At 39.2% G+C, this 27,166-nt stretch overlaps 1 long non-coding RNA gene and 1 pseudogene across 1 annotated transcript in view; both read left to right on the top strand.

Annotated features, from left to right (window-relative positions):
- Positions 1-18,870, top strand: part of LOC129144746 (uncharacterized) — a 54,959-nt gene extending 36,089 nt beyond the window's left edge. Inside the window, exon 3 of the long non-coding RNA XR_008549274.1 lies at positions 18,804-18,870. This is a non-coding gene — a long non-coding RNA (uncharacterized LOC129144746). The remainder of the gene's footprint in view (positions 1-18,803) is intronic.
- Positions 18,871-23,853: 4,983 nt separating this feature from the next.
- Positions 23,854-26,070, top strand: LOC119260437 (transcription elongation factor 1 homolog; annotated as a pseudogene).
- The last annotated feature ends 1,096 nt before the right edge of the window (positions 26,071-27,166 follow it).

Below are 27,166 nucleotides of genomic sequence, written 5' to 3'. Positions count from 1 at the left end.
TCAGAACCCCAAATCACAGGTATGGGAGGCTACAAATTCATACTACTCTGTAGCAGAAGGATCCCCAAACCAAAAGATTAACCTAGAAACTTTTCCAGAATCAACGAAAGTGTTAGGGTGTAAAAGAGTCATCACAAAACTATTTTGAAAGATGTCTCCTATAAAGTGGAGGGTCCCAAGACCATGCTGAGGTGTGATAATCATTTAGAAGGATTCATAAGACTTAGCATGTAATTGTAGTCAGGGTAGGATTTACTACACTGTAAACATGCAAAGCTTAATCAGAAAACAGAAAAAGCACATGGGCAAAGATAGAAGGAAACCGGTTAAAATTTTCCAGAAGTCCTCTGAAAGTAGAGCCACATGGAACACACTTATTTCCCCCAGTGAGGATTTGTTACCCTTGTGAAATGTTACCTACCAGGGAAGCTTGTAGAGACTCAGTGCCTAAGATTTTTATTGGGGGCTTGGTCATGTAAGTATCTTCTATTTAGCTCATACCCAAATCCCAGACTCCCATAGGTGAAGTATACGTTCATTATAAACCACATTGTACAATTTAAGCAGAGTGAACCACTGTGATCAGTTCTGAGAACAGTAGGACCACTCTTGAAATCTAAGTGTGTGGTGTGGAACCACAAAAAGACTTTAAGTATCCTCACCCCACACACAAAAAACACTAACCATGTGAGGTGATGGATGTGTTAATTAGCTTGCTTGTGGAAACCATACATATATCAAAACATCATGTATTACATTTTAAATATATTACCATTTAATTTGTCCATGTTATCTCAATAACTAGGGAGAAAGGCAGAAAAAGCAAACAAACAAATCTCAAATCTATTTATGTTTGTTTAAACCAGGAGTCTAGCTGCCCTCAGCCCCTGCAGCGCCAGTTCGATCCCCAGCCACCAGCGAAAATAATAAATAATTATTTTCAATTATTTATTGAAAATAATATATGAATTCAGGTTTTTGGCACCTTCTGGTGGAAACAATCTGTAGGGGTTTTAGCCAAATAAACAACTCTTTTCTCTTATACTGGGCCTCCCCGGTGGCACAGCAGTTCAGCGCTGGGCTGCAAAGCTGCCCACAGCCTCTGCAGCACCAGTTCGAGCCCCAGCCACCAGCGAGGGTCCCACATGGTGCAGCAGACCTCTCCTGCCGTGCCCGCTGCTCCCCTCAGCAGTGTACTTCGTCAGTCTGCCTGTTCTGTTCCCCGCTCTGGCTCTGGTGAATTCTCTCACCCTCCCGTGCTTCTGACTGTACCCAGTGCTTGTATAAATAAATAAATAAATAAATAAATCTTTAAAAAAAAAGTCTGCTTATGAATTCTCCAATCATTTAGCCTGTGTAAATTGTGCTTCCATTTTTATTCAGTTTGTATATCTTTTTTTTAACGCGTTACTTATGATATTTTGAAATGTTGTCTGTCAAAGCCCATCTTTTCCTATAAGCCCTGTGGTTTTATGGCATTACTGGGCATAGCATGTGAGTTTTATGAAGGCATACATCACATTATAGCAGAACTATCCAAAAGAGTGAGATAGAGCCATGAAAGACTAATCTTGGGTCCAGTAACTGTGCACACTCATACTCTCACACATGCACATAATGCATCTGCACACACAGCTCTCTTAACTACTATTACACAAGAATGCTGTCATATATGTACGTTTCAGGACCCACAGAAGAAAGCATCCGTCTCAGAATTTCTTAGTTGCAGAATATGAGTTCCTTGTTTCTTCTGACCGGTGTACCAGTCTAGAATGGGATGGAGACTATTGGTACTATTCAACCAAGTCACGCTGATCAATGACCCACTCTCTTGGCACCTTAGGAGCTGGATACAATATAAGTCAAAGAATGTTCTATCATGGTCTCCACAGAATCACCTGGGGAACTGAATAGACTGGAGCTTGCTTGGCCCCACTCCAGATCTGCCAAATCAGAAGCTCTAGTGTCCAGAGGCAGCATCCAGCAGTTTTGACAGGTACTCCGACATCCTTAGGCACTCTGAACTTTGAGAACCCTGGACTAGAATGTCTACCCAAATTGCAGCAATATGCATGGTGCAGGGGTCTCCCTGGTGGCTCAAGGGTTTAAGCACCGCACTACGAAGCAATCTGCAGCCTCTGTAGCACAAGTTCGATCCCCAACTGGCCAGGGAGCAACCCACATGGCGAGGCAGACCTCTCCTGTCTCTCCCGCTGCTCCCCTCGGCAGTGTATTTCAGTCAGTCTGCCTGTTCTGTTCCCCACTGTCTCTGGTGGATCCTCTCACCTCCCGCATGTCTGGCCTGTACCCCAGCTCTTGTATGCATAAATAAATAAATCTTTAAAAAAAAAAGATGCATGGTGTAGATGCGTATTCACAGGCACTTGATATATAGCCAAACTACTTTTTACCTAAAATAACCAATTTTACTCCATTTTGTGTATCATTATTGACCAATCACGACAGCTTTTGCTTAATTTTAAATGCTTACTGTTGAGGATTTGTCATAGATGCCTCATGTTGACCTGTTGTGAGGACTAAGGAATGATAAAAAGGGATTAAGTGCCACAGCAGGGTTGACATTTTAGAGCTGTCTATCAAAATTTTTTTAGAACATTGAATTAAATTCTCTGTTGTGATCTGAAACAAAGACAGACATCTGTAACTTCCTAATGAATAAATTCTCTCTTCTATAATTTGGCCACTGATTAACTGGCACTAAGTTCTGTATTTGTGTATAAGATGGGTAGGGAACAAAACAGCAGTTAAAAATTGCAGAGATATTATGAGTACATTAAAGGAATATAATTAGTTTTCGAAAGAAGAGAACCATTATTATGCTGTACTGGAAGGCCTTATAATCTCAAGCAAGTGTTAATGTGATGTTTAACATCTTTCACCTTGGAAAGTGAGTATTTTATTACGATTCAAGTCACAGGTAAAATAATGAAAGAATTTAACTTTCTCCTTAATAGTTCCAAATGCTTATTACAAAATAATTCTAATACTTAGTATTCTGGGAAGAAAAAAGCAAGTTCTGTTTTCTAGTGTGTACAAAATGACATTGTAATAAAGATGCATCTTTGGAAGGAAACAAGAAATGGACACAAAAGTGGAGAATTAAAATGGATTTTCTTTGTCTCTTTTGCAATTATTGAAACAAGAACCACCAAGATGAAATTTATTATGCATGCCTCCTAAAATGGCACCATGTATCAGAGAATCAATGTGAGAATTAGCTAAGTGCTAGAAACCTCCAGTCCCAGAAGAAATGCTGACAATTGCTCTTGTCCACCCTTTTCTGAACAAGACTTGACTTTACTTGTTCAAGAATTCTCACTTTCGGAAAGGCATGACAAGTATCAATCCTGGTGACGTGTTTAAGAGTAAAATGTCATGATATCTACAACTTACTTTCACAGTGTATGAACATATACGCTTCCCAGAGAAAGAAAAGCAAATGTGACAAAATATTAACCATGTTGAATCTGAGAAGACATATGGGTCTTCACTATTCTTTCAACTTTTTCTGAATGTTTGAATTTTTCCCTGCTATGAATTTGAAGGTGGGGAGGAAGAAAGCATAATTTAGTCACTTAAAGTCAATGGAAATATTTGCAATCATGCCAGAAGCCCCTGAAATCATACCGAAGCCTGTGAGTACAATTTAGTGTGTAAGTCTGGTTTTATGGCTTAGCGTGGCACTCCCCTAAAATTATGACTGAAGAAGAAGGAAGTGAAACCGAAACTGCCCTACCCACGGTAATTCTTTTGATACTGAATATATTCCCCTCCAGAAGTATGCCTTGTATATTAAGTGTTACAGTGATTTTTCCCTTAGGCAGGTTCTGTAAGATTATTCCTCTTTCTATGCTCGACTAAAAACTGAATTGTCATAGTGTTCAGATTAGATGAGGAATGTCAGCCCAGGACAGGTTTTACAGAAGCCTTCAATGAGATAATAAATAGGAAAAATTTCTAAATAGACTTAATTTCATGAATAAAATCTTATTTATCAAAATAAATAATCTAAGGTTTAATACTAGGTGAAATCGTGGAATCAGGATTTTCTTCTGGAAGAGTCACAGATATTTATATGTTGCATATGTTTATACTAGTTTTTGGCGTGTATTTCTGTTTCAGGAATTTGAAACATAGTTCATCTCAGATTCTCTTTCCCTCTCTCCCTGAATTCTTCTGCAATCCCCATTACTTCTATCTTGGCCTCTCCTACTTGAAGTGTGGCTCTAGCCAAAGGACCACATCTCATCTGACAAATGAGGAAGAATGTTTAAGTACCTCATGAGCCTCCTGAAATTCGTATCGGTGAAACCTCATTTTTATTCTCCAGGGAATTGCTTTCTTTACTCTCCTCACTTCCTGTAAGCCCAGCAGTCTCCTCATATCTCTCCAGTGTGTAAATTTAAACCCTACCTTCTCTGAAACAGGAACAATCATATTATCCCCCCATGAATACCAAGCTTGTATTTCTTTAAGTCCAACAAATGATCACATTTTGAGTTTCTAATATTAGCTTTAGGCTAATATTAACTCATTCACAGCTGGCTCCCCTCTGCACCTGCTGTACCCATCATAGTTCTACATTCCATGGAAACCAAAAGATTCTTAAAAACTTGCTTAGTAAATGCTGGTTTTCATTCTTCTAGGAATGCCAGTGCATGGCAGTTGACATGCCTAATGTGGTCAGCTGGATCTAGTTATATTCTCTACTGAACCTGGTTGATAGAATGCCTTGACTTCCCATCTACCGTACCATGAGTATCTTGTTCTAGACGCATAGTTACAGTTATGACCACACAGACACAGAAAGCTTTCTTTTTTTTTTTCTTTTATTATTTTTTAATTTTATATATTTTTTATATCATTTTTTATTTTTGCACAGTGTACGCATTTTCATCTGGGTTATAGTCCCCATAAAATTCCCACCCCCCACTCCTTGTTTTGATCCTACTCCCTCCTCTCCCCTCCACACTCCCATAGTATGTCTCTGGTTTATAGTTGCTTGTTGATTTTGATTTTTACTTTATTATGATTAGTCTTTTTCCTGGTCCCTTATTTAGGTTTTCTAAATTCCTGCTTTGAGAGAGACCATCTGGTATTTTTCATTTTCTTTCTGGCTTAATTCACTGAGCATGATCCCTTCCAGCTCCATCCATGTTGCTGCAAACTGCATGAGTTTATCTTTTTTGATTGCTGAGTAATATTCCATTGTGTATATGTACCACATCTTCTTGATCCAGTCACATATTTTTTAGGCATTTGGGTTGTTTCCATAGCTTAGCTACTGTAAATAGTGCTGCTATAAACATAAGGGTGCAGATGCCCTTTTGAATTAATGTTTCTGTGTCCTTTGGGTAAATACCTAGGAGTGGAATTGCTGGATCATATGGAAGCTTTATCTTTAGCAGGTTGAGGAATCTCCACCCAACTTTCCATAGTGATTGGACCAGTTCGCACTCCCACCAGCAGTGCAGAAGAGTTCCTTTTTCTCCACATCCTCACCAACATTTGTTGTTGCTTGTTTTTTTAATATGTGCCATTCTCACTGGTGTAAGATGGTATCTCATTGTAGTTTTGATTTGCATTTCCCTGATTACAAGAGCTGTTGAACATTTTTTCATATGCTTGTTGGCCATTTGCATTTCCTCTTTGGAGAAGTTTCTTTTAAACTCTTCTGCCCATTTTTTAACTGGATTATTTTCTTTGTTTTTGTTGGGTCTCATCAGCTCATTGTAGATTTTTGTGATCAGTCCTTTATCATTAGTGTTGTGTGCAAAAATTTTCTCCCTGTCGGTGGGGTGTCTCTTTGTTTTGGTTACTGTCTCTTTTGCTGTACAGAAGCTCTTTAATTTGATGTAGTCCCAGCTGTTTATCTTTGCCTTCACTATCACTGCTTGTTTTTTTTAAGGACTTTCCCTTTTTTTTTTAAGATTTATTTGTATTTATTTATACAAGTACTGGGTACAGTCAGAAGCGCAGGAGGGTGAGAGAATTCACCAGAACCAGAGCGGGGAACAGAACAGGCAGACCAACGAAGTATACTGCTGAGGGGAGCAGCGGGCTGCAGGAGAGGTCTGCGTGCCATGTGGGACCCCCGCCTGGCAGCCGGGGATTGAACCAGCAATGCAGAGGCTGTGGGCAGCCTCGCAACCCAGTGCCCAACCGCTGCGCCACCAGGGAGGCCCCACTATCACTGCTTTGGATGATGTGTTTTTAAAGATGTTACTGAGGTGTACGTCATGTAGCATTTCGCCTACATTTCCTTCTATATATTTTATGGTTTCAGGTCTATGTCTGATTCTTTAATCCATTTTGAGGTGGTTTTTGTGCGTGGTATGAAGTAGTAGTCAAGCTTCATTCTTTGCATGTAGCAACCCAGTTTTCTAGCACCATTTATTGAACAAATTTTCTTTGCTCCATGGCATATTCTTTGCTCCTTTGTCAAAGATTAGTTGACCATAAATCTGTGGGCTTATTTCTGGATTTTTCTGTTTGGTTCCATTGGTCTGTGTGTCTGTTCTTGTTCCAATACCATGCAGTTTTGATGATTATGGCTTTGTAGTATAGTTTGAAGTCTGGGCATGCGACACCTCCATTCCCTTCTTTTTCTTTCAGGAAAGCTTTAGCTATTTGGGGTTTTTGGTGATTCCATATAAATTTTATCAATATTTGTTCTATTTTTTTGAAGAATGTCATTGAAATTTTTATTGGAATATCATTGAATCTGTAAATTGCTTTTGGTAGGATGGCCATTTTGATAATGTTAACTCTTCCAATCCATGAGCAGAGGATGGCTTTCCATTTCTCAGAAAACTTTCTGCAGTTTCTTAAAGCACCTTCAGGATGACAGATACTGTGTATGCCCATCTGCTTCTGCTATTATTAGAAGCACTTCATAATTACTAAGCTATTATTGAGGATGAACTGGATTAAGACTTATGGAATCTGAGAGGTAAATACATGACCCAGGACTCCAGGGCAGACTGGGCAGCTTCAGATCTATCCAGCACCACACCTCAAATTCTCAGCAAGCCAGGCAACTCACATTAAGGGTACTTTCTAAGCAGCAGCAAAGCAATTCAACTGTTTGAATGACTCATCTGAATTGACCTTCTTACTAAGCTCAGGAGATATGAAGCCTGGCAGCATGGTGTCCTGGGTGAAAGCAGCAAGGGAGGGGCAGTAAGGGAGACACCAATACCTACTGAGTTGGTAGGTGAATCAACCACCTTATTCTTTTGTGACTCTGTTTTCCCCAGAGTCAAGGATACCTGCCTCCTACTTACCTTGTGAGGTGGTTTTGAGGATTGCAGGTAATGCCGACCAAGTGCTGAAAACTCTGAAAGATGCTAGAGTGTAAACACATATGGAATGCCAAATCACTGTGGACACTTTGAACCCTAGGCCCTTCCCTAGATAGACAGGGTTATGTCATTTATGTTGATTTTCAGTGCAAATATTTTTACACAATGATCTCATTGTTAACTAGATAGACATTAGATACAAGGCACGCAACAAATTTGTGATATGGCTGCCCCTAAAGAAGAGTCATGGAAGTGGGGACTCAGAAAGGGCAAGAGCCCTTGAGAAGTGCATGCAGGAGGCTGTAATCTTTTATGAATGTACTAATCTGTCCAAAATGTGAACAGGCCAATACATAAGTATAGAAGATTCCATCACATTCCAGTAGGCATTTGATGGAGGCCTACTTGAATTGGGTCAGGAGTTGTATGCTTCAGCCAGCTATTCTCCATAGTTCTGACTCATGGGCCCCAATGAAGAGAGAGCAGCACCAAAGCAAAAGACACACTCAAGGGAACTCTGGATAGATGTCACATCTCCAAAGGATACAGAAAATAAACTACAAATAATAAAATGAAGCCAGTGGGGAAATGCCATGAACAAGAAAAGGGGCTATTGCAGTTTCAAATGATTCACAGGTCCCTGAAAATATTTCCTGGAAGAATCAGAAAAAAAACACTTTTTGCAAAGTTTTATCTCTTCAGAAGAATGCAAAGTAACATACATCTTTGCAACAGCTTCAGAAAAGCATAGAATGGATTGAGATGGGGAGACCGTGAGATAAAAGGAAAAGGAAAATGGGTGAGATCTCTAAAGTAGCAAAGTTGAATAATGAAGACGATGAGAAACAGAATGGGCAATGTGACCTCACCTTTTTTTTAAGATTTATTTTATTTATTAATGCATACAAGAGCTAGGGTGTAGGCCAGAGGTGTGGGGTGTGAGAGAATTCATCAGAGACAGAGTGGGGAGCAGAAGAGGCAGATTGATTGAAATGCATTGCTGAGAGGAGTAGCAGGCAAGACATGTGGGTTAACTCTCTGGCAGGGGATCAAACTCATCCTGTAGTGGCTGCCTATGGCTTGATAGTGCTGAGACTTAAAACCCTTGTACAACCAGGGGCCTCACTTTTCTTGAGGGCAGTTTAACAACATATTTGATAACCTTAAAGATATACTCGGCTTGGGCCTCCCCGGTGGCGCAGCGGTTGAGCGCTGGGTTGCGAGGCTGCCGGCAACCTCTGCGGCGCCGGTTCGATCCCCGGCTGCTCCCCGGCCACCAGAGGCGGGTCCCACATGGCGCGCAGACCTCTCCTGCCGCCCGCTGCTCCCCTCAGCAGTGTACTTCGGTCCTTCTGCCTGCTCTGCTCCCCGCTCTGGCTCTGGTGAATTCTCTCACCCACCCGCGCTTCTGACTGTGCCCAGTGCATGTATAAACAAAATGAACAAACAAACAAATAAATAAATAAAACATGCCTCTATTAAAAAAAAAAACAACAACAACAACAAAAAGATATACTCGGCTTTTTACCCAACAATTCTGTTTCTAAAAAAATGTAATTCAAGAAAATAATAGCACCAATTTGCAAAGATAAAAATGTAAGGTGTGAAAGTTAAGAGTAGAAAAATAAGTATCTGCCATTAGGGAATTACTTAAATTATGGTATTGATGTATCATAATATTAAAATGAACATCATTAATAAATACTAACTAGCCATTAAGTGCAATAATATCAATACTTATTTAGCACAGAAAGAAAATATTAGAGAACATGTCTTCCACTTGGGATTCTACCATTAACACTGCTACAGCACAACCTCTAATCCTTAACAGCACAACCTCTAACCCTCAATATATGCTCCTATTCAGGACCCAGGGAAAATACTTCTTCACAAGGCTTGCCCTGTATCCTCAAAACAAAAGGCAATTGTGTTACAGTGTCATGAAAATTTGTGGATTGTTCCACTGCCTACATTGGAGGGCAATACTTTTTTGAAGTTCAGGGCAGATTTGAGCAGTTGAAGTGCTTAGGTCAGAAAAAAAAAAAATGTGAACTTGCCAAATCCTTGTCAGAGAGCATGAAAGCAATAGGTTTTTTAAAATTTATTTATATCATTGTTCATTTTTAACATTGTTTGCTTTTTTATGCAATTAAGTATTTCCCAATAATGTCAAGCAGTCTTGTTTTTCTTTGTGCTCCAATTCATGGTTTTACAGGAACTGAAGGATTGTTGTATTCACAACAGTAGCATATGGTGGCAGAGTGACATTTTGTAACAACTTGTAAACAAGTTGTTTTATTCTTAAATTTGTATTGTCTCCTGCACTCCAAGCCACCTTCTACATTTTGGTTTGTGAGGGAGTTAGTTGCTTGGACTCTGCAAACTTTATTTCTATTTGCTACTTACTGCCATGCAGAATGCTCCAGGAAGTTATAAAGCAGGAGGGACAGGAACCTACTCCTCCTTCCTGTTTGCTGGGTGTCCCTGCTAGCATCACGGCCACAATAGTCCTTCAGTGACAGCTGACTCATGTCCAGCTTTTTGCAGAGATCCCAGAACCAGCATCCTGGCCAGACAACTCTCCCTGTTCAAAGTCTGCCCTAGTTCTGTGCTACCACAAAATTCTAGCTTCTCCATTATTCTCCCAGCTTTGCGGCATACTGTCTTCATGTTACCTTCAGGATCCCTTTTCACTTTTCTTAGTCCTCTGACCTCTGTTTATCTAACTCCTTAAGTTTTTGCTGTTAAAACAACTGGTGTCATTTCCGTTTACCTTACTATCCTTAACAGGTACAATAAGTCTGAATACAGTAAGCACGAACCATTGCAGTGTTTATACAGTGCAACTAAATGGACACTGAGCTCTGAAATTGTGAATGCCTTTATTTTTATAAACCTATTTAATAAGATTTAAAGAAACCCAAAAAAGTAAGGTATGTTTGATTTCAATATTTGGAGTTTACATTTTTATATCAATGAATTATTATTTGGGTCTTTTACTTTCAATAAACAATACAAAATATTTTAGAAGAATATACCTTATTTCTAAACATAATGTACTAGTCAAGAAGAGAGATAATTCAAGGAATGATCCTACAGGATTGTAGGGTAGATAAGTGTGAAATCTATAGAGCAGGTCAGTATACAATCTTTTTTTTTTTTTTAATTTTCTAGAGGCATGTCTTATTTATTTATTTATTTATTATTTGTTTGTTTGTTTGGTTTATACATGCACTGGGTACAGTCAGAAGCGCGGGAGGGCGAGAGAATTCACCAGAGCCAGAGCGGGGAGCAGAGCAGGCAGAAGGACCGAAGTACACTGCTGAGGGGAGCAGCGGGCGGCAGGAAAGGTCTGCACACCATGTGGGACCCTCCTCTGGTGGCAGGGGAGCAGCCGGGGATCGAACCAGCGCCGCAGAGGCCGCGGGCAGCTTCGCAACCCAGCGCTCAACCGCTGCGCCACCGGGGAGGCCCTAGAGCAGGTCAGTATGACCAGAAGCTCTGGGGAAAGTGTGGATGCCACACTCTCTTGAGGAAAATTTTCATCTTGTGTGGGAATCTCAGATTTTGTTCTTAAGGCCTTACAACTAATTAAGTGAGACCCACTCACATTATTGAGGATAATCCTTACTGAAAGCCAACTGATTTAAGTCTACAAAATAACCTTTATAGCAGCACCTAGATTAGTATGATTGAAAAAGTGGGTAGTAAGTGCCTAACTAAGTTGACACATAAAACTAACCATCATTATATATCTAAAACATAAAAAATAATTTATACAGAACTATATACACATTTTAGAGATTACAAACATAAAACAAAAATACGTTCTTATTTTTTAAGTTGACATTTTTATAAATATATTCAACTTTATAGAACTTGCATATTCTTATATTTTATTTAAAAATGAAAAATATAAAAGTAGGCTGAAAAAAATTAAAAATCTTCCTCACCCTCCAAATGCTGATCTGCTGGTTAGCACCTTCTGGCAATGCCACCTCTACACCCCCACAGGGTCACCCTTCACATTTGCAGAGGCTGGGTGAGAGGTCAAATGGAGACTACTGATATTTTAATTTTTTAACCAATAATTAAAATATCCATTTGTTACAAAATTGCAGAAATTTCTTCTTCGTGGAAGTTGTATGTTATGTTCGATGAGAATAATTTGCAACTCATTTTTTTTTTTACAAGTACTTAAATCTTTGTTCAACAGAATTTGTAACGTAATGTCCTGTTTGCTGTTTTATGGCCATATACAACTGAAGACGGCTCTATTTCCCTGTTTTCAGGTTTTAATATTCAAGCTGATCACCTCTTTGAAAATGGAAAATCCTGCATACCTTGCTATATTGTACATAGAAGACATGGTCTAATTTAGCAATGTCCCTAAATAAAATATGTCAAAACCAGGACACACAATTGTTTATGTTTGTTGATACTTTCTGTCAAATTGTTTTACAAAAAAATTCATAATAAAAATTCATAACAAAAAAATTCATAACAACTTACTAACAAATTTTTTGTGGCTAATTAGTGAAAAAATGATGACTTGCTTTTGTTTTAATTATTGGGGCAATATAACAATTTGCCAATTGTGTACTTGAAATAGCACTATGTAGCATAAATCATAAAGTTATTTTTAGTTATTGACTAAGCATTTTACTTGTTAATTTAGGCATGAACACATATTTTCAGGAATTATTAATAATATTGGAAAGTTGGAACCAATAGTCAATCCCCTGGAGACTTACTGCTTAATTATAAGTAAAAATTTTTTAAGATTTATTTACTTATTTATACAAGCACTGGGTACAATTAGAAGTGCGGGAGGGTGAGAGAATTCACCAGAGCCAGAGCCGGGAGCAGAACAGCAGACTGATGAAGTACACTGCTGAGGGGAGCAGCGGGCGCAGGAGGGGTCTGCTTGCCATGTGGGACCCTTGTGGGCAGCCGGGGATGGAACCAGCGCTGCGGAGGCTGCGGGCAGCTTCGCAGCCCAGCGCTCAACCGCTGTGCCACCGGGGAGACCCATAAGTAAATTTATTTATGAAATCCCTAAACATGAGGTGGTCGGGGAAGAGGGTGGGGGAGGGAGACTCAGAAGTAAAAACAAAATGAAACCTCAAGACATTAATTACTTGTACACTTTGAGTACTCTAAGATTTCTTTAAACACATTAGACTAGAAGAAAATTCATCAAAATGTTAATAGTGGTTAGATTAGGGTCAGAAGATCACAATTGTTTTTTTCTTCTTTAATTGCCTTAAATTTTTCTCTATAAAGGAGTTTTACGATTTTATCATTGGCAAGAAAAGTTTTAAAAAGAACTCCATATATTCTAATAAAACTTATGAATTCATTCAAAATCTTTATTTTTCTCAACTAAATGAAATATTCAACTTTTCACTTTATTTGAATGACCTTGCTTTATGACTAATGTGAAGGTAGAAACCATCTGAAGAGAACTGTTGAATTTCATCACCTCCTGATGTCTTTATGTATTGGATTGTCCTGTCCTATTGTCTTAAAGAAATATCCTGCCTGCTCTCCAAGAATTAGTCTTCTACGTGTATCCTTGGTTTGACTTACTTCTTTCTCTCAAATTTTGTGCTCTTCATGTAGCCTCCCTTTTGTGAGCTACCTCTTCATTCATTGCATCCTTGCCTGAAAGCTGATATTGAGCATCTTGTGCACTCATGAGTCATTTGTATAATTTTTTCTGTGTTTTCCATGTTTTTTAAAATAACTATTTTATTAGTAGTATACACTTGAAGGATAATTATGAAAAAGTCAGACAATCCCATACCTTTCAAATCTCATTAAAAATGAGATTTGGTGGTGCAAGGGATTAAGTCTCAGCACTATCAAGCTATCAGCAGCTTCTGGGGCATGAGTTTGATCCCCAGCCAGGGAGGTGACACACATGGTGCAGCAGACCTCTCCTGTCTCTCCCACTGATCCCCTCAGCAGTGTATTTTCATCAATCTGCCTGTTCAGCTCCCCACTCTGCCTCTGGTGGATCCTCTCACCACCCTCCCACACCTCTGGCCTACACCCCAGCTCATGTATGCATAAGTAAATAAAATAAATCTTTTTTTAAAAAAGAAAATATCATTAGGCATTGGCTCTGTCACAGGTACAGTTATGTAGGATGTACATATGCTTCTTTTTCCTTTATACCATATGATAAAGTAAAAGTTATGATTTATTAATATATATTCTAAATCTAAGAATACCCAGATATCCTACATGGAACATAAAGTAGAAGTAATTTCATATAATGTGATGCATGTCTTTGCCAGTTCATAAATTCATTCCAGATCTAAGTACACAGGAATATTTAAAAAGCATATTTAGTGCCTTGTTGTCTTTGGTTTTTTTTTTTTTTTTTTTTTTTAGAGGCATGCTTTATTTGTTTGCTGGTTTGTTTGTTTGTTTTGTATACATGCACTGGTACAGTCAGAAGGCGGGAGGGTGAGAGAATTCACCAGAGCCAGAGCGGGGAGCAGAACAGGCAGAAGGACCGAAGTACACTGCTGAGGGGAGCAGCGGGCGGCAGGAGAGGTCTGCACGCCATGTGGGACCCTCCTCCGGTGGCCGGGGAGCAGCCGGGGATCGAACTGGTGCCGCAGAGGCCGTGCGCAGTTTCGCAACCCAGCGCTCAACCGCTTGTCTTTGTTTTTTCCTGTACTTTTCTACCTAAAATCTAATGTGAAAAAATTTCAAAAATATACAAAATTTGAAAGGATCGTCTAGTGCTCACTAATATATACAGTTTACAGTTTATTTATCAGTTCTCCCACTGATGGTCAGTTGGGCCAGTTCCCATTGGGAGGCTATTATGGGTAAACCTGTTATAAATATTCTAGCACGAGTCTCTTTATTTCATACAAGACATATTGTGTTATTCCACTAGCTTCATGGTGCTTTTGACTCAAGGAAGTTTCTGATCTTGACAAAGTCCGATTCATCAACTTTCCTTTTTTTATGATTAATTAACCTATGTCCTAGATATGAGTATTCCTTTTTGCCTACCCCAACGCCATGAGTATGTATTATCTAATGTGTTTTTCTTAGAGTATTATAGTTTTTTTTTTGTTTTTTTTTTTAAAGATTTATTTATTTATTTATACAAGCACTGGGTTCAAGGTGAGAGAATTCACCAGAGCCAGAGCTGGGAACAGAACAGGCGACTGATGATACACTGCTGAGGAGCAGCGGCGCAGGAGAGGTCTGCGCCATGTGGGACCCTCGCCCGGTGGCTGGGGATCAGGGATCGAACCGGTGTTGCAGAGGCTGCGGGCAGCTTCGCAACCCAGCACTCAACCACTGCACCCGGGAGGCCCTAGAGTATTATAGTTTTACCTTTCAAACTTAGATTCATGATTTAATCTTAAATTAACTTGGGGGTTTGTTACAAATTCGAGGATGTTATGGGGGCCTTTTCTTCCATTTAAATGTTAAATTGTTCTAACATCATTCTTGTTCCTACTGAATTGCCCTGATGATTTTAGTGTAGAGCAGGTTTTATTTCCAGACTCTCTATTCCATTGATCTATTTGTCTGCCTTATGCCAATAGCACTGTATCTTAATTAATTTTTAAACTAAGTTTTAGATTAATTCTTGACTCTAGCAGATAAGTCTTTCAAATCCATTCTTCAAGATAAACTATTATAAACTTTTTATATAAAATTTTATTTTTTAATATTTTTATTTATATATGCATACAAAAACTGGGGTATAGACCATAGGTGATGGGGGGAGGGTGTGTGTGTGTGTGTGTGTGTGTGTGTGTGTGTGTGAGAGAGAGAGAGAGAGAGAGAGAGAGAGAGAATTCACCAAAGGGAGAGCCCGGAGCAGAACAGGCAGATATACTGAAATACTCTGCTGAGGGGAGCAGCATTGAGTCAGGAGAGGTCAGCTATGCCCTGAGGGTTAGCTCCCTGGCTGAGGATTGAACTCATGCTGCAGTGGCTGGCGACAGCTGAGATTTTTAACCCCTGCACCACCAGGGAGACCCCTTCATATAAAATTTTAAATCAACTTGTGAGATTTTTATGTAATGGCAATAAATCTATAGATCAAATTGGGAATAATTGATTGGAATGGTGTATCACTATTTAATTGGGTCTTCTTAAGCTTCTCCTGGAAACATCTTACAGTTTTTATTATAGATGTCTTATATATCTTTGACTTCATTCCTAGGTATGTGATGTTATTCTATGCTATAGTAAACAGTAATTTTAACATTTTTTTCTACTTGACTATTGTTAAAATTTTTAAATATAATGCTTTTCTCATTGGCCTGTGACAGGTCAGATCCACTTGACTTTTGCTAAATTCAACTTATTCTAGAAAGTTATCTATAGACTCAATTTGACTATAAATATGCAATCAAATTATTTGTGAATAAGGAGAATTTTTCAGCTTCCTTTTTAATTGCATGCCTTTTATTTCTTCTTGTTTTATTGCACTAGCTAGGATCCAATATGAAACAAAGTAATAAAAGTAAATATTCTTATTTCCTTCCCAACTCGGGAATCTTTCAATAGTTCACCATTAAGGTGGCATTTGCCACTGTTATTTTTGTTATGTGTACCTTACCAAAATGACAGTTCCACTCTAATTTTCCAAAACTAACATAAGTTTTTCTAAAATACTTTGTATATTTGTATTTTCTCTCACACTGATTCATAATAATTTAACATATGTATTTCTTTTGTTTTATTCTGTGATGTTCATGAAATAGTTTCCAAAACAGTAGCAGTACTAAAGTAACTACAAAAAAGGTGTAAGATTTCTTTGCCATTTTTTTTACTCTCATATCTCACTAAGGATATGTAGTCAGAGTTCACTGTTCTAGAAACAATTCTTTTTAGGGTTACAATACCAATTTAATATACAGACTGATTTATTTCATTTGCTTTTAATTTTATATTTTTATTGATTTTTTCAAGAATAAGCTAACATGGAAACAAGTAATTTCACCTCTTCTTTATTTTTTTTTTTTTTTAATTTTTTTTTTTTTTTAAAGATTTATTTATTGTTTATACAAGCACTGGTACAGTCAGAAGTGTGGAGGGTGAGAGAATTCACCAGAGCCAGAGCGGGGAGCAGAGCAGGCAGAAGGACCGAAGTACACTGCTGAGGGGAGCAGCGGGCGGCAGGAGAGGTCTGGCGCCATGTGGACCCTCCTCCGGTGGCCGGGGAGCAGCCGGGGATCGAACCGGCACTGCAGAGTCTGCGGACAGCTTCGCAACCCAGCGCTCAACCGCTGCGCCACCGGGGAGGCCCTCACCTCTTCTTTTATAATTGTTAACCTTCTGTTTATTTTCCACTGAGTGTTGTAGGCTAATCTTGGATAAACAAGTTAATTTTTGTGGGGATGGTGGCCATTCTTGCCTGGTTCCTAACTGAGCAGTCAATATCTATCATATTTCCTCTGTAAGCAAAATCCTGCTTTGGTGATGACTATATATTTAAAACATTCTCTTCTCTATATATTCCTATAATTTCAACCATAAATCTTACTTTCATTACCTCTTTTTCTACCTCAGTTTTCCCCTTTACAATCTACTGTTTTGACTAGTTGTTTAAATTACTTCTGTGATTATGCTACTTCTGTGTCTGTTCTGTTAAATGCAAACATCTTTGCTTGTCATGCAACTACTCTGCATGAGGTGTAGCAGTTACAAGCCTTTTTTAAATAATTTTATTTTTTACATCATTGTTCAATTTTAAACAATATTTGCTTTCCCCCACCCCCTCAGGTGTAGTCCCCATAGAGTTTCCTTCACCAATGCACCTGTGCACCATCACCTCAGTCCCCTGTGCTCCTCCCTCCCTCCCTCTGATCCCTCTCCCTCCTCCTCCCCTGCAGTATGTCTCTGGTTTATAATTGTCTGTTCTTGCTTTGTTGTGTTTTGTACTGTTATTTTTTTACACTAATGTCTTATTTGCTTTCCCTATATTCCTGCTATAAGTGAAATCATCCGATATTTTTCTTTTTCTTTTTCCTTCTGGCTTATTTCACTGAGCATAATTCCTTCTAGCTCCACCCACGTTGCTGTGAATGGCATCAGTTTATCTTTTTTGAGTGCTGAATAATATTCCATTGTGTATATATACCACATCTTCTTGATCCAGTCATCTATTTTTGGGCACTTGGGTTGTTTCCAGGTTTTACCTCTTGTAAATTGTGCTGCAATGAACATGGGCATACAGGTGTTCTTTTGAATCAGTGTTTTTGTGTCCTTTGGGTAGGTTCCTAGGAGTGGAATTGCTGGGTTGTATGATAGCTCCATTTTTAGTAGACTGAGGAACCTCCAGACAGCTTTCCATAGTGGTTGGACCAGTTTGCACTCACACCAGCAATATAGGAGAGTTCCTTTTTCACCACATGCTCGCCAACATATGTTGTTGCTTGTTTTCTTGATATGTGCCATTCTTTCTGGTGTAAGGTGGTATCTCAATGTGGTTTTAATTTGCATTTCCCTGATTATAAGGGATGTCGAGCATTTTTTCATATGCCTGTTGGTCATTTGCATTTCCTCTTTGGAGAAATGTCTTTTAAGTTCTTCTGCCCATTTTTTGACTGGATTATTTATTTTGTTTTTGTGGGATCATGTGAGATCTTTGTATATCTTTGTGATCAGTCCCTTATCAGTTGACTGGAGTGCAAAGATTTTTTCCCAATCAGTGGGGCATCTCTCTGTTTTGGTTAATGTCTCTTTTGCTGTGCAGAAGCTTTTCAGTTTGATGTAATCCCAGGTGTTTATCTTTTCCTTGACTTTCTTTGCTTTGGGTGATGAGTCTTTAAAGACGTTTTTGTGATGTATGCCTTGATCTCAGAACCAGTTACAAGTCTTAACAAGACATGAATGGACTGGGATTGGGTTGGAGAAAGTATAGGTAGGCTGTGAAAGCAGAGAAAAGGGAAACCAGTCCATGTGCAGTTTTGTACAGAAGAGGTATCAAATCCCCAGTGGCATGAATTGGAGAATAATAATCCAGAATTAAAAACAGTAACTGTTAGAGAAGAGAGGCAAAGCTGGGAAACTCAACCCATGTTTGAGGAGAAAGAATCTCTTTGAAGACATAAAAATTCCTTCCCAATGATATTAATAAAGCACAATTATCTGGTTCTAATTTATCATTCCAACCTTTGTAAAAACTATTGCACTTGGCAAACTCACCTGAATTTAACTACTTTCTGTACCATTTCTGCACTTTGGATTTCTAATTACATTCACTGAGCCCTTGACACAGCCCCTCTGTAGCTATGGGCCAAATATCTGCTGGACACAGGCACAAGCTCCCTACATATAAAACAAAAGAGATTTGATCATGTCCTCTACTCCAACTAACCTCTGCTCAATGTGTTTCTTTTTATTTTTTTAAACATTTATTTATTTATTTTTTATAGAGGCATGTTTTATTTATTTGTTTGTTTGTTTTGTTTATACATGCACTAGGCACAGTCAGGAGCGCGGGAGTGTGAGAGAATCCACCAGAGCCAGAGCTGGGAGCAGAGCAGGCAGAAGGACCGAAGTACACTGCTGAGGGGAGCAGCGGGCGGCAGGAGAGGTCTGCGCGCCATGTGGGACCCTCCTCCGGTGGCTGGGGAGCTGCCAGGGATCGAACCGGTGCTGCAGAGGCCGCGGGCAGCTTCGCAACCCAGCGCTCAACCGCTGCGCCACCGGGGAGGCCCCATCAATATGTTTCTTGATCTCTGTTCCTAGAAATAATCTCTGGCTCTGAATTTATTAATGACTAACTGTTCTTCTCTTTTTGATACCTCAGTTTCTACCATCTGCTCTCATTATTTAAGTGCAGACTTATCCTCTGAATAAAGTGGAAGCTTCCTGCAGTAACTTAGACTGATTCATCTTTGGATTCACATAACTTCTACAACAGCAGCCTGAACCATGATGATAAATAATCATGAATGTCTTTGATGTGATGGTTTAAAAAACATTCTAGTTCTCTTTTGCTGTAATCTTATTAATACAACCTAAGTTTATGTTTACATTCCTTCCTCCTTCCCTTCTGGTAACCACTAATGGGTTTTATAGTCCAAAAGTTTATTTTTGTTTTATTTGGTTCATCTGTTTGTTTTCTCTGTGAACTCTATATAGGTGATATCATACTGTGTTCTTTTCTGTCTAGCTTATTTCACTAAGCATAATTTCCTCTAGACCCATTCATTGTTGTGAATGGCACAAATTTATCTTTTTTAATAGATGAATAGTATTCCAATGATCTATGTATACTACTGTTTTTATTATCCATCCATCAATTGATGGACACTTTCCATAATGGCTGCACCAATTGACATTCCCACTAACAGCATATAAGGGTTCCCTTCTCTCTGTTTCCTCTCCAACACTTGTTTTTGTCTTTTGAATAATAGACATTCTCATATGCATGAGATTTTTGTTTTGATTTGTATTTCTCTAAATAGAACAGATGATGAACATCTTTTCACATGTCTCTTGGCCATCTGCATGTACTCTTTGGAGAAGTGTCTATTGAGATCCTCTGACCATTTTTTATTTGGGTTGTTTGTTTTTATTGTTGAGTTTCATGAGTTTTTATATATTTTGATATTAACCTCTGAGTATATGTCTGATGTGCAAATATCTTCTCCCATTCAGTACAATATTTTTTCAATTTCTTGCAAGTTTCTCCTGTTGTGCAGAAGCTTTTTTGTTTGATATAGTCCCATTTACTTATTTTTGCTTTTGTTTTCCTTACTCTTAGAGTCAAGTTCCCAAATACATCTCTGAGACTGAAGACAAGGAACATATCACCTATGTTTTCTTCAATGTATTTTAATCTAAATCTTTCATTGAATGAATTTTTGTGTGTGGTATTGGTGGTCTAAGTTTCATTTTCTTGCATGTGACTTTCCATTTTCCCCAGTATCATATATTAAAGAAACTTCCCTTGCTCCATTGTAAGGTTTTATTTCTTTGTCATAAATTAGTTGTCATATCTGTATGGTTTTATTTCTGGATTCTTAATTCCGTTCCATTGAGCTGTGTGTCTGTATTTTACTCTAGTACTGTACTGATTTAATTACTATCACTTTGTAGTGTCATTAACCCTTCACTTTTTTTAGAGACCTATTCTAGGTCTTCCTTGACTTCTTAATTTATGCACTACAGTCAGAAGCGTTGAGAGAATTTACACTTAGAGCTCTGCTACCATTGTCTTCCTCGAACTGCACTCTTCTCAACCGCTTCCTTGACTTCTATTTTGAGACCAATCTTCAAAATTTAGGTGTAGTCTTATTATTGCTTGCCAAATTAGTCTATCCAAATTTTACCTTTTGAGACTCTTACATGCATTCTGTGGAGATGTTGATTCTATTGCCCAATCATAATCAATTCCTTCAACTTTTAGTCATTTATCTATTTGGTAAGCATTATTTCTAGGTTTTCATCAAGTAGCTAATAAAAATATGAATAATTATGAATCCTTCATAAAGCTATCCAAAAAACCCTCCACGCCAATGTGGATTGATTAATCTAAAAGTATTTGACCACTATGACTAAATTAGCTAAGAATCTAATTAAATAATCTATAGTATTATTTTCTATATCACATTTCCTAGATTTATGCATAAAGATATGGTTGTCTTTGTCAGATGTCTCACTAAACCAGAAATAATTTATCAGTATCTTTTCTTTTATCTACCAATTTCTTGGAAGAAAATAAGATTACTTGGGCTTGCCGTGCTTCTGATGAACCCAAAATAGCACCTACTGCCCTATAAAAGGATTCCGATTTGCTTAACAATGTCTAGCACTCATGTTCACCTGGCTCTCCCAAAGTTGAAGGGAAGGTGTTGCTCCCACAGAGAGAAAACAACTTGGTGACTCACTCAGAGGATAGAAGTTATTCCTCTCCACAGGTAATCACAACCTGACAGCATGAAGTAAAGTAAATAAACTTGCATTACTCATCCTACTAGACTGCCTATTGATGAGAAATTCAGAAAGTGGGTAGAGCCTCCCCATTGCCTCCCAGCACCCACACATAGTCCACAGAGCTCCATAGCACAAGACCAGCTTTTCAATATCTCACAAACGCATCTTATAAACTTTCATTTTCTAATCACCAGATCCTACTTAAAAAATGTCCACTATCAATTCTATAAGTCATTCCTAAGGATGTTCCTAAAATACAGGTCTTTCTAGCATAGTTTTTGAGAGACATTTTCTCTGAGAAAAGTTATTTTGGTAACTGGTACCCACTGTATATACTTGATTTGAGGTTTTGTCTCATGCTTAACCAAAATTCATTTGTTTGAGGTGGGGGAGAGGATTTTAAAATTTTCAGTTTGGATATTGCCTTTTTCTAATCAAGTTCAAAGATAATTTTTGAAAACATACTTCCATAGATTTGAGTATTCCTTGGCTCTCAGCAATCCTTCTAGGCAAAGTTCATAATTCTATTAATTACTTTGTGCATAGTGGGGTATCTTTTTATTCAGGGCAGTATTGTACATCCAAGAAATCCCTTGAAACTGGGTTGAACTGGATCCTGTCCTTGCTATCTGCATTTTCTATAAAGGAATTAAAACAAAATAATTCCATTTAATAACCAGTTGGGGGAGGGGGCATGAAAAGCGGTAGAACAAAAATATTGTAAGTAAAATCATCTTAGGATGATTTCCAAAGTAAAAAGGCATTCAGTCAGCAGATCCTGATATAACATTTTTCAACTTCTGATTGAAATACATAAGAAGAAAGATTGCCAGAATCACAATTAAAACTGACAGTTTTCCGATGGGCAGAAGCAAGGGGGAAACTCTATTTAGCAGAAGTCAGATGGAATTGTTTAGAAAAGTTTAATCAGCTGTATGCCCTTCCTATGGCACTGGTGGGGGGGGGGGAAGCAAGTTTTCAGGCAGGTCAGAAAGCTGTCCCCTGGCCCTGAATGAAGGAAAGAAAAGCTGTAGCCATGAAAAATTACAGTCAACCTTTCCCCATATGGGAGCTGTGTTTCAATGGACCTGGAGTATCCTCTCCTTCCTTCCTTTTCTTCTCTTTTAAAAATTTTTAAATGTCATGATAAAAACTAGGCAGGGGGCCTCCCTTGTGGCACAAGGAGTTAAGCACCACACTATGAAGCAATCCACAACCTCTGAAGCACGAGTTCAATCCCCAGCCAGCAGGGAGCAACCCACATGGCCAGGCGACCTCTCCTGTCTCTCCCACTGCTCCCCTCAGCAGTGTATTTCAGTCAGTCTGCCTGTTCTGTTCCCCACTCTGTCTCTGGTGAATCCTGTCACCCCCTGCATCTCTGGCCTGTACCCCAGCTCTTGTATGCATAAATAAATAAATCTTAAAAAAAAAAAAAAACTAGGCAGGAACTGGGGTAATACTGGAGTGCTGTAGTCCTTATGTAAACACTGTAGAGACTTCAAGACAGAAAGAGTTGTGAAAATAGAGGTACTTGGCAATTGTAATGTTTCTTGGATCCCGCCAATCAGAGAGTAATAGAGATAGTGGGGCCAGGAGAAGATAAATCTCAGGCCACTAGATGAAAGCTGCCTGTCAGCACCCCCGTCTCACTACAGATCTGAGAACCAAACGCCCAAGCAGAAACCCAAATCATTGTGTGTGTTGGCAAACCATCTGTCAACCATCCACCCCAAATGTCCCATTTTGTACAATTTGCCAATTTCCCTAGTTTTAACACTCCCACCATGGTGGATCTACCAATGTTACTGGATCGTCACCAGAACACAAGTTGGGAAGAGACACACACAATCCTGAGTGGTGCAAACTGGCTCCTCCACACTCCCTGGCAAACAGTACATGTGGATGAATTTCTCTTCATTCTAAAATGAACAAAGGAGAAACTGCCAGAGAAAAATGCCTAAGGAATGAAGAAAGAAAATTGTAATAGTACAGCACTTCCTATTCTTAAGTACTTTATACTTACAAAGAGCATGCCATTCACGCCTGCCCCACGCAATAACAGTAGTATAATTTTAAGACAACATTCTGAAGTTTTGGAAGGTAATTTGCCCTGCTCACGCAGCTATTAAATGACACATTTGGTCTTTGAACTGCTGAACCCAAAGCCTATATACTTAAACTCTATGCTAAGCACAAAGTAAACTTGCAATAAATGTCCTGATATCTTGACTGATAATATTGTGAGAAACCATTCCTCTTACTTACAACTTGTTGCCATTTTCACTTTTTTTCTCTTTTGAAATATGAGATTTATGTTTAGGAACTTCAGTTACTGTCTCCTAATTTAGGAATTAGGGTGTGTGTTTGTTGGGGGGCAGCGTCCATGAACTTCTCTCCAGGACTCCAAATGTAATAGAGACTAGAGGTTGGGACTGACAGTGCTAAATAAAAGCACTCTGTCATCTATCAACCCTCTGGTATTCTCCTAAATTCATGCCAGAGTCTTTCTTTTTACTATTTGTCATCAGTATTAATATCCATGTAGATGGGTCATCCAACCCTCTAGCTACATGGTGGCTTAACAGATACAATGACCTTTATTCCATTTCAGCTACCTCCTCCCATAGGCACACCTGGAGACCTTTGTACGTTATGTGCTCCACCTCTGATACTGAATTCCAGTAAATTGCTTACTGACCACAACTTTCTAGCTCTCCCCACATCTTACTCCTCCAATTGGCCTTTGATCTAGTCAGCTCCTTCCCCTAGGGACTGCCTCCTCTCCTTCCCCTAGGGACTGCCTCCTGTGTTTCCCCCTAACTTCCACACCCTTTTGTCATCTCTTGTTTCTTTACTCACCTAGAACCCAGGTTGCATCTCTTCATCCAGCATCTCTTTGCTTTGGCCCCTTTACCTCCCATCATACCCCAGTCTTTATCCACCCATCCTCTCTGCCCTCAGTTCAAGTTGCTTTAGGGCTGCTTAGATAATCATGCAAAAATGTTCTTCAACCTCAGCTTACTCTGCTTCACAGCTTGAAAGTCCTCCAATGACTGCTTTGCCAGATTCTTATCATGATAAAGTTGATTCCTGACTAATGCGTGTGTATTTAAGCTCATCAGTTAAATCTTGATTTTTAACTGCAAAGGTTTATTGTGATAGTACCCTTAATTTGAGATAGTAATGCTAGTTTTACTGTTTGTTTTCAGCTATTTCAAACTTCTACCACTTTCCTTGTCTCTACTACTCTCCTTAGCATCAGGAGAGGATACTGACTGCAATTTATAAGTGTATCACTTGGAGGTATTCCACACACTTAGATATCAGGACACTGCAGAGCCTGCAGTCCATAAACCTTTCCACAGGAACTTCGTTATCTTCTTGAAGTCTCCATATTCCCTCTGAATTGAAAAGCCCTAGATGTTTTCAAAATAGGGTCAGTCTGCCTTGCACACCCAAGTAGTGGTGGCTCTGGAGTCTGATCAGGACAGTCTTCAATGACTTCTTGCTGGCATACGTACTTTTGATACTTAACCCTACATCATTCAAACTTGTTGGATCATGATCTATTGCTGCCAGCTACTTTGATGTTCCTGTAAAGGCTACTTTGATGTTCCTGTTCAAATCTTCAAGAGAGAGTAATCTCCCTTACATGATATTAATCTCTTCCAAGTCTTCCCCACTTTTAGGTTCTCAAAATTACAGATCTAGAGCAGATGAAATTTAAAAAAAATCTAAGTCCCAAATATTTTTGATTCAACTTTGATTCAAATTAAGGTTGTACTAGAGGTGCCGTTTTTCAATAACAGGAACCTGGAGTAGATGTGATGTTGGCACAGACATTTTAAGACTACAAAACACTGGGCTGACCATTGCAATTTGTTAGTGATAATGATCAAAGATAGACGCTATCAACCAATCAGAAGTTTTGAGGAAATTAAAAATGTAAATATTAACCAGATTGGGATGAAGGTCCCTTCTTGAGAGATTTGTTTCTTATCATGATAAAGTTGATTCCTGGCTAATGTGTGTGTGTTTAAGAAACTCACCAGTTAAATCTTGATTTTTAACTGCAAAGGTTTATTGTGATAATACCCTTAATTTGAGATAGTAACGCTAGTCTTACTGTTTGTTTTCAGAAATTTTATTTGTGTTTGATGTTGAAGATTTTTCATATGTGGCATGATGTACCATATTGTATCTATCATGATTGTCCTTAATGTCTAGTTGTCCTACTTAGAATGATTTTGAGATTGATGGATGAATTCAGGCACTGTCAACCTGATCCATTCATTATAAAGTTCCCTAGCAGCCTTTCACCTAATAACTTCAGCAGTCATTGATGAAAATTCCTTAGAGCCTGTTTCATTAGGGCTTACAAAAAATAGTGACTTGTTATTCTACCATTCCTTCTGCATTTATTAGTTAAAGTAGTTCAACAAAGAATACTGACTGTCTCCTGGATAAGGGCTGTCCCATATCTAGTGAGAGAAGTGTATGTTCACCCTCCTGCAGACACAAGATGCAGAAAATCAAAATGGAAGCTACCCCTCAAAAAGATGATGCACACCCTGGAAATGCAATTCACTTGTCCCTTCTGCAACCACAAGGAGTTTTGTGATATGAAAATTAACTGTGCCTGAAACACCAGAGTCGTCTCTTGTACCATGTGCCTAGAGGAATTCCAGAGGCCCATCACATATCTGTAAAAAGCAGAACTGTTTATAGTTATCAGATAGATGCCTGTGAGGCAGCCAATCAGTACAAGGAAGAGGACCCACTATTTGGCAGCCCCAACCCTGTGTAGTTTTGCCCATTGGACACGAATCCAGAGACATTCCGGGGTCCAGGGTGTGGATCTAATACAAGCTTAGAGTAGAAAAATTGGGGATGAAAGTTCTCACAAGGACAAAAACAAGAGGTGGAGGTAGAGGTAATTAAACAGTTGTTAAACCAGCTACACAATTTTCCATGGATCTCAGGTAGGTTCAGAAATAATTATCTATTACAGAAAACCAACCCAACTTGACTCTAAGTAGATAAAATTCCAAAGGAATGAATCCCCCCAAAGAGCACTATGAAAGAATACCCCTTGCTCTGGCAAAATGCAGATCTGGTCCCTAGACTGCCTGCCTGTGTCTGTGCAAGCATCTCCTTTAATAAATCTGTCCCTTTCAAAAGGCATATCTTGGGCCTCCCTGGTGGCGCAAGGGAATAAGCACCACACTATGAAGTAATCCACAGCCTCTGCAGCATGAGTTCCATCCCCAGCCAGCCAGGGAGCAACCCACATGGCTAGGCAGACCTCTCCTGTCTTGCCCGCTGCTCCCCTCAGCAGTGTATTTCAGTCAATCTGCCTGTTCTGTTCCCCACTCTGTCTCTGGTGAATCCTCTCACCCCCAGCATCTCTGGCCTGTACCCCAGCTCTTGTATGTATAAATAAATAAATCTTTAAAAAATTAAAATAAAATAAACTCACTGTGTGCCACTAAAGGGGAATTCCTGATGAAATCTTTCTCAGGGGGAATCGAACCCCACATCTGAACCCCAACAGGTATGTGTGTGTGTGTGTGTGTGTGTGTGTGTGTGTGTGTGGTGTGGCTGTGAGTGGACTTGGATGCAAGTGTGGTTGTGGGGGTGTTCTTTTGGGCATGGGGTTACTGAGTGCCAAGGGACTGAACTGCCTCCCTTATCTTTGACCTGGACCTGTTCCCTTCTCCAGCCCCTGGTTCTTGGGGCCTTCTCTTGGCATCCTGGCCGGGGCAAGTCAGACTGCCCACTTTCCTAGCAACTTACCCTTTTGAAGTGAATTGTCCACCTTCCTTTCCTACCTTTAAGGCCTATGGCCTGGAGGTCAAAGCCATTGTCTCACAGGCCCCCCACTCCACCCAACCCCTGTGTTG

The sequence above is a fragment of the Talpa occidentalis genome, unplaced genomic scaffold (assembly GCF_014898055.3).
Source record: "Talpa occidentalis isolate TD23 unplaced genomic scaffold, MPIMG_talOcc4v2.1 talOcc4.6, whole genome shotgun sequence".
Classification (NCBI taxonomy): domain Eukaryota; kingdom Metazoa; phylum Chordata; class Mammalia; order Eulipotyphla; family Talpidae; genus Talpa; species Talpa occidentalis.
This window is presented reverse-complemented; position numbering and strand designations above follow the sequence as displayed.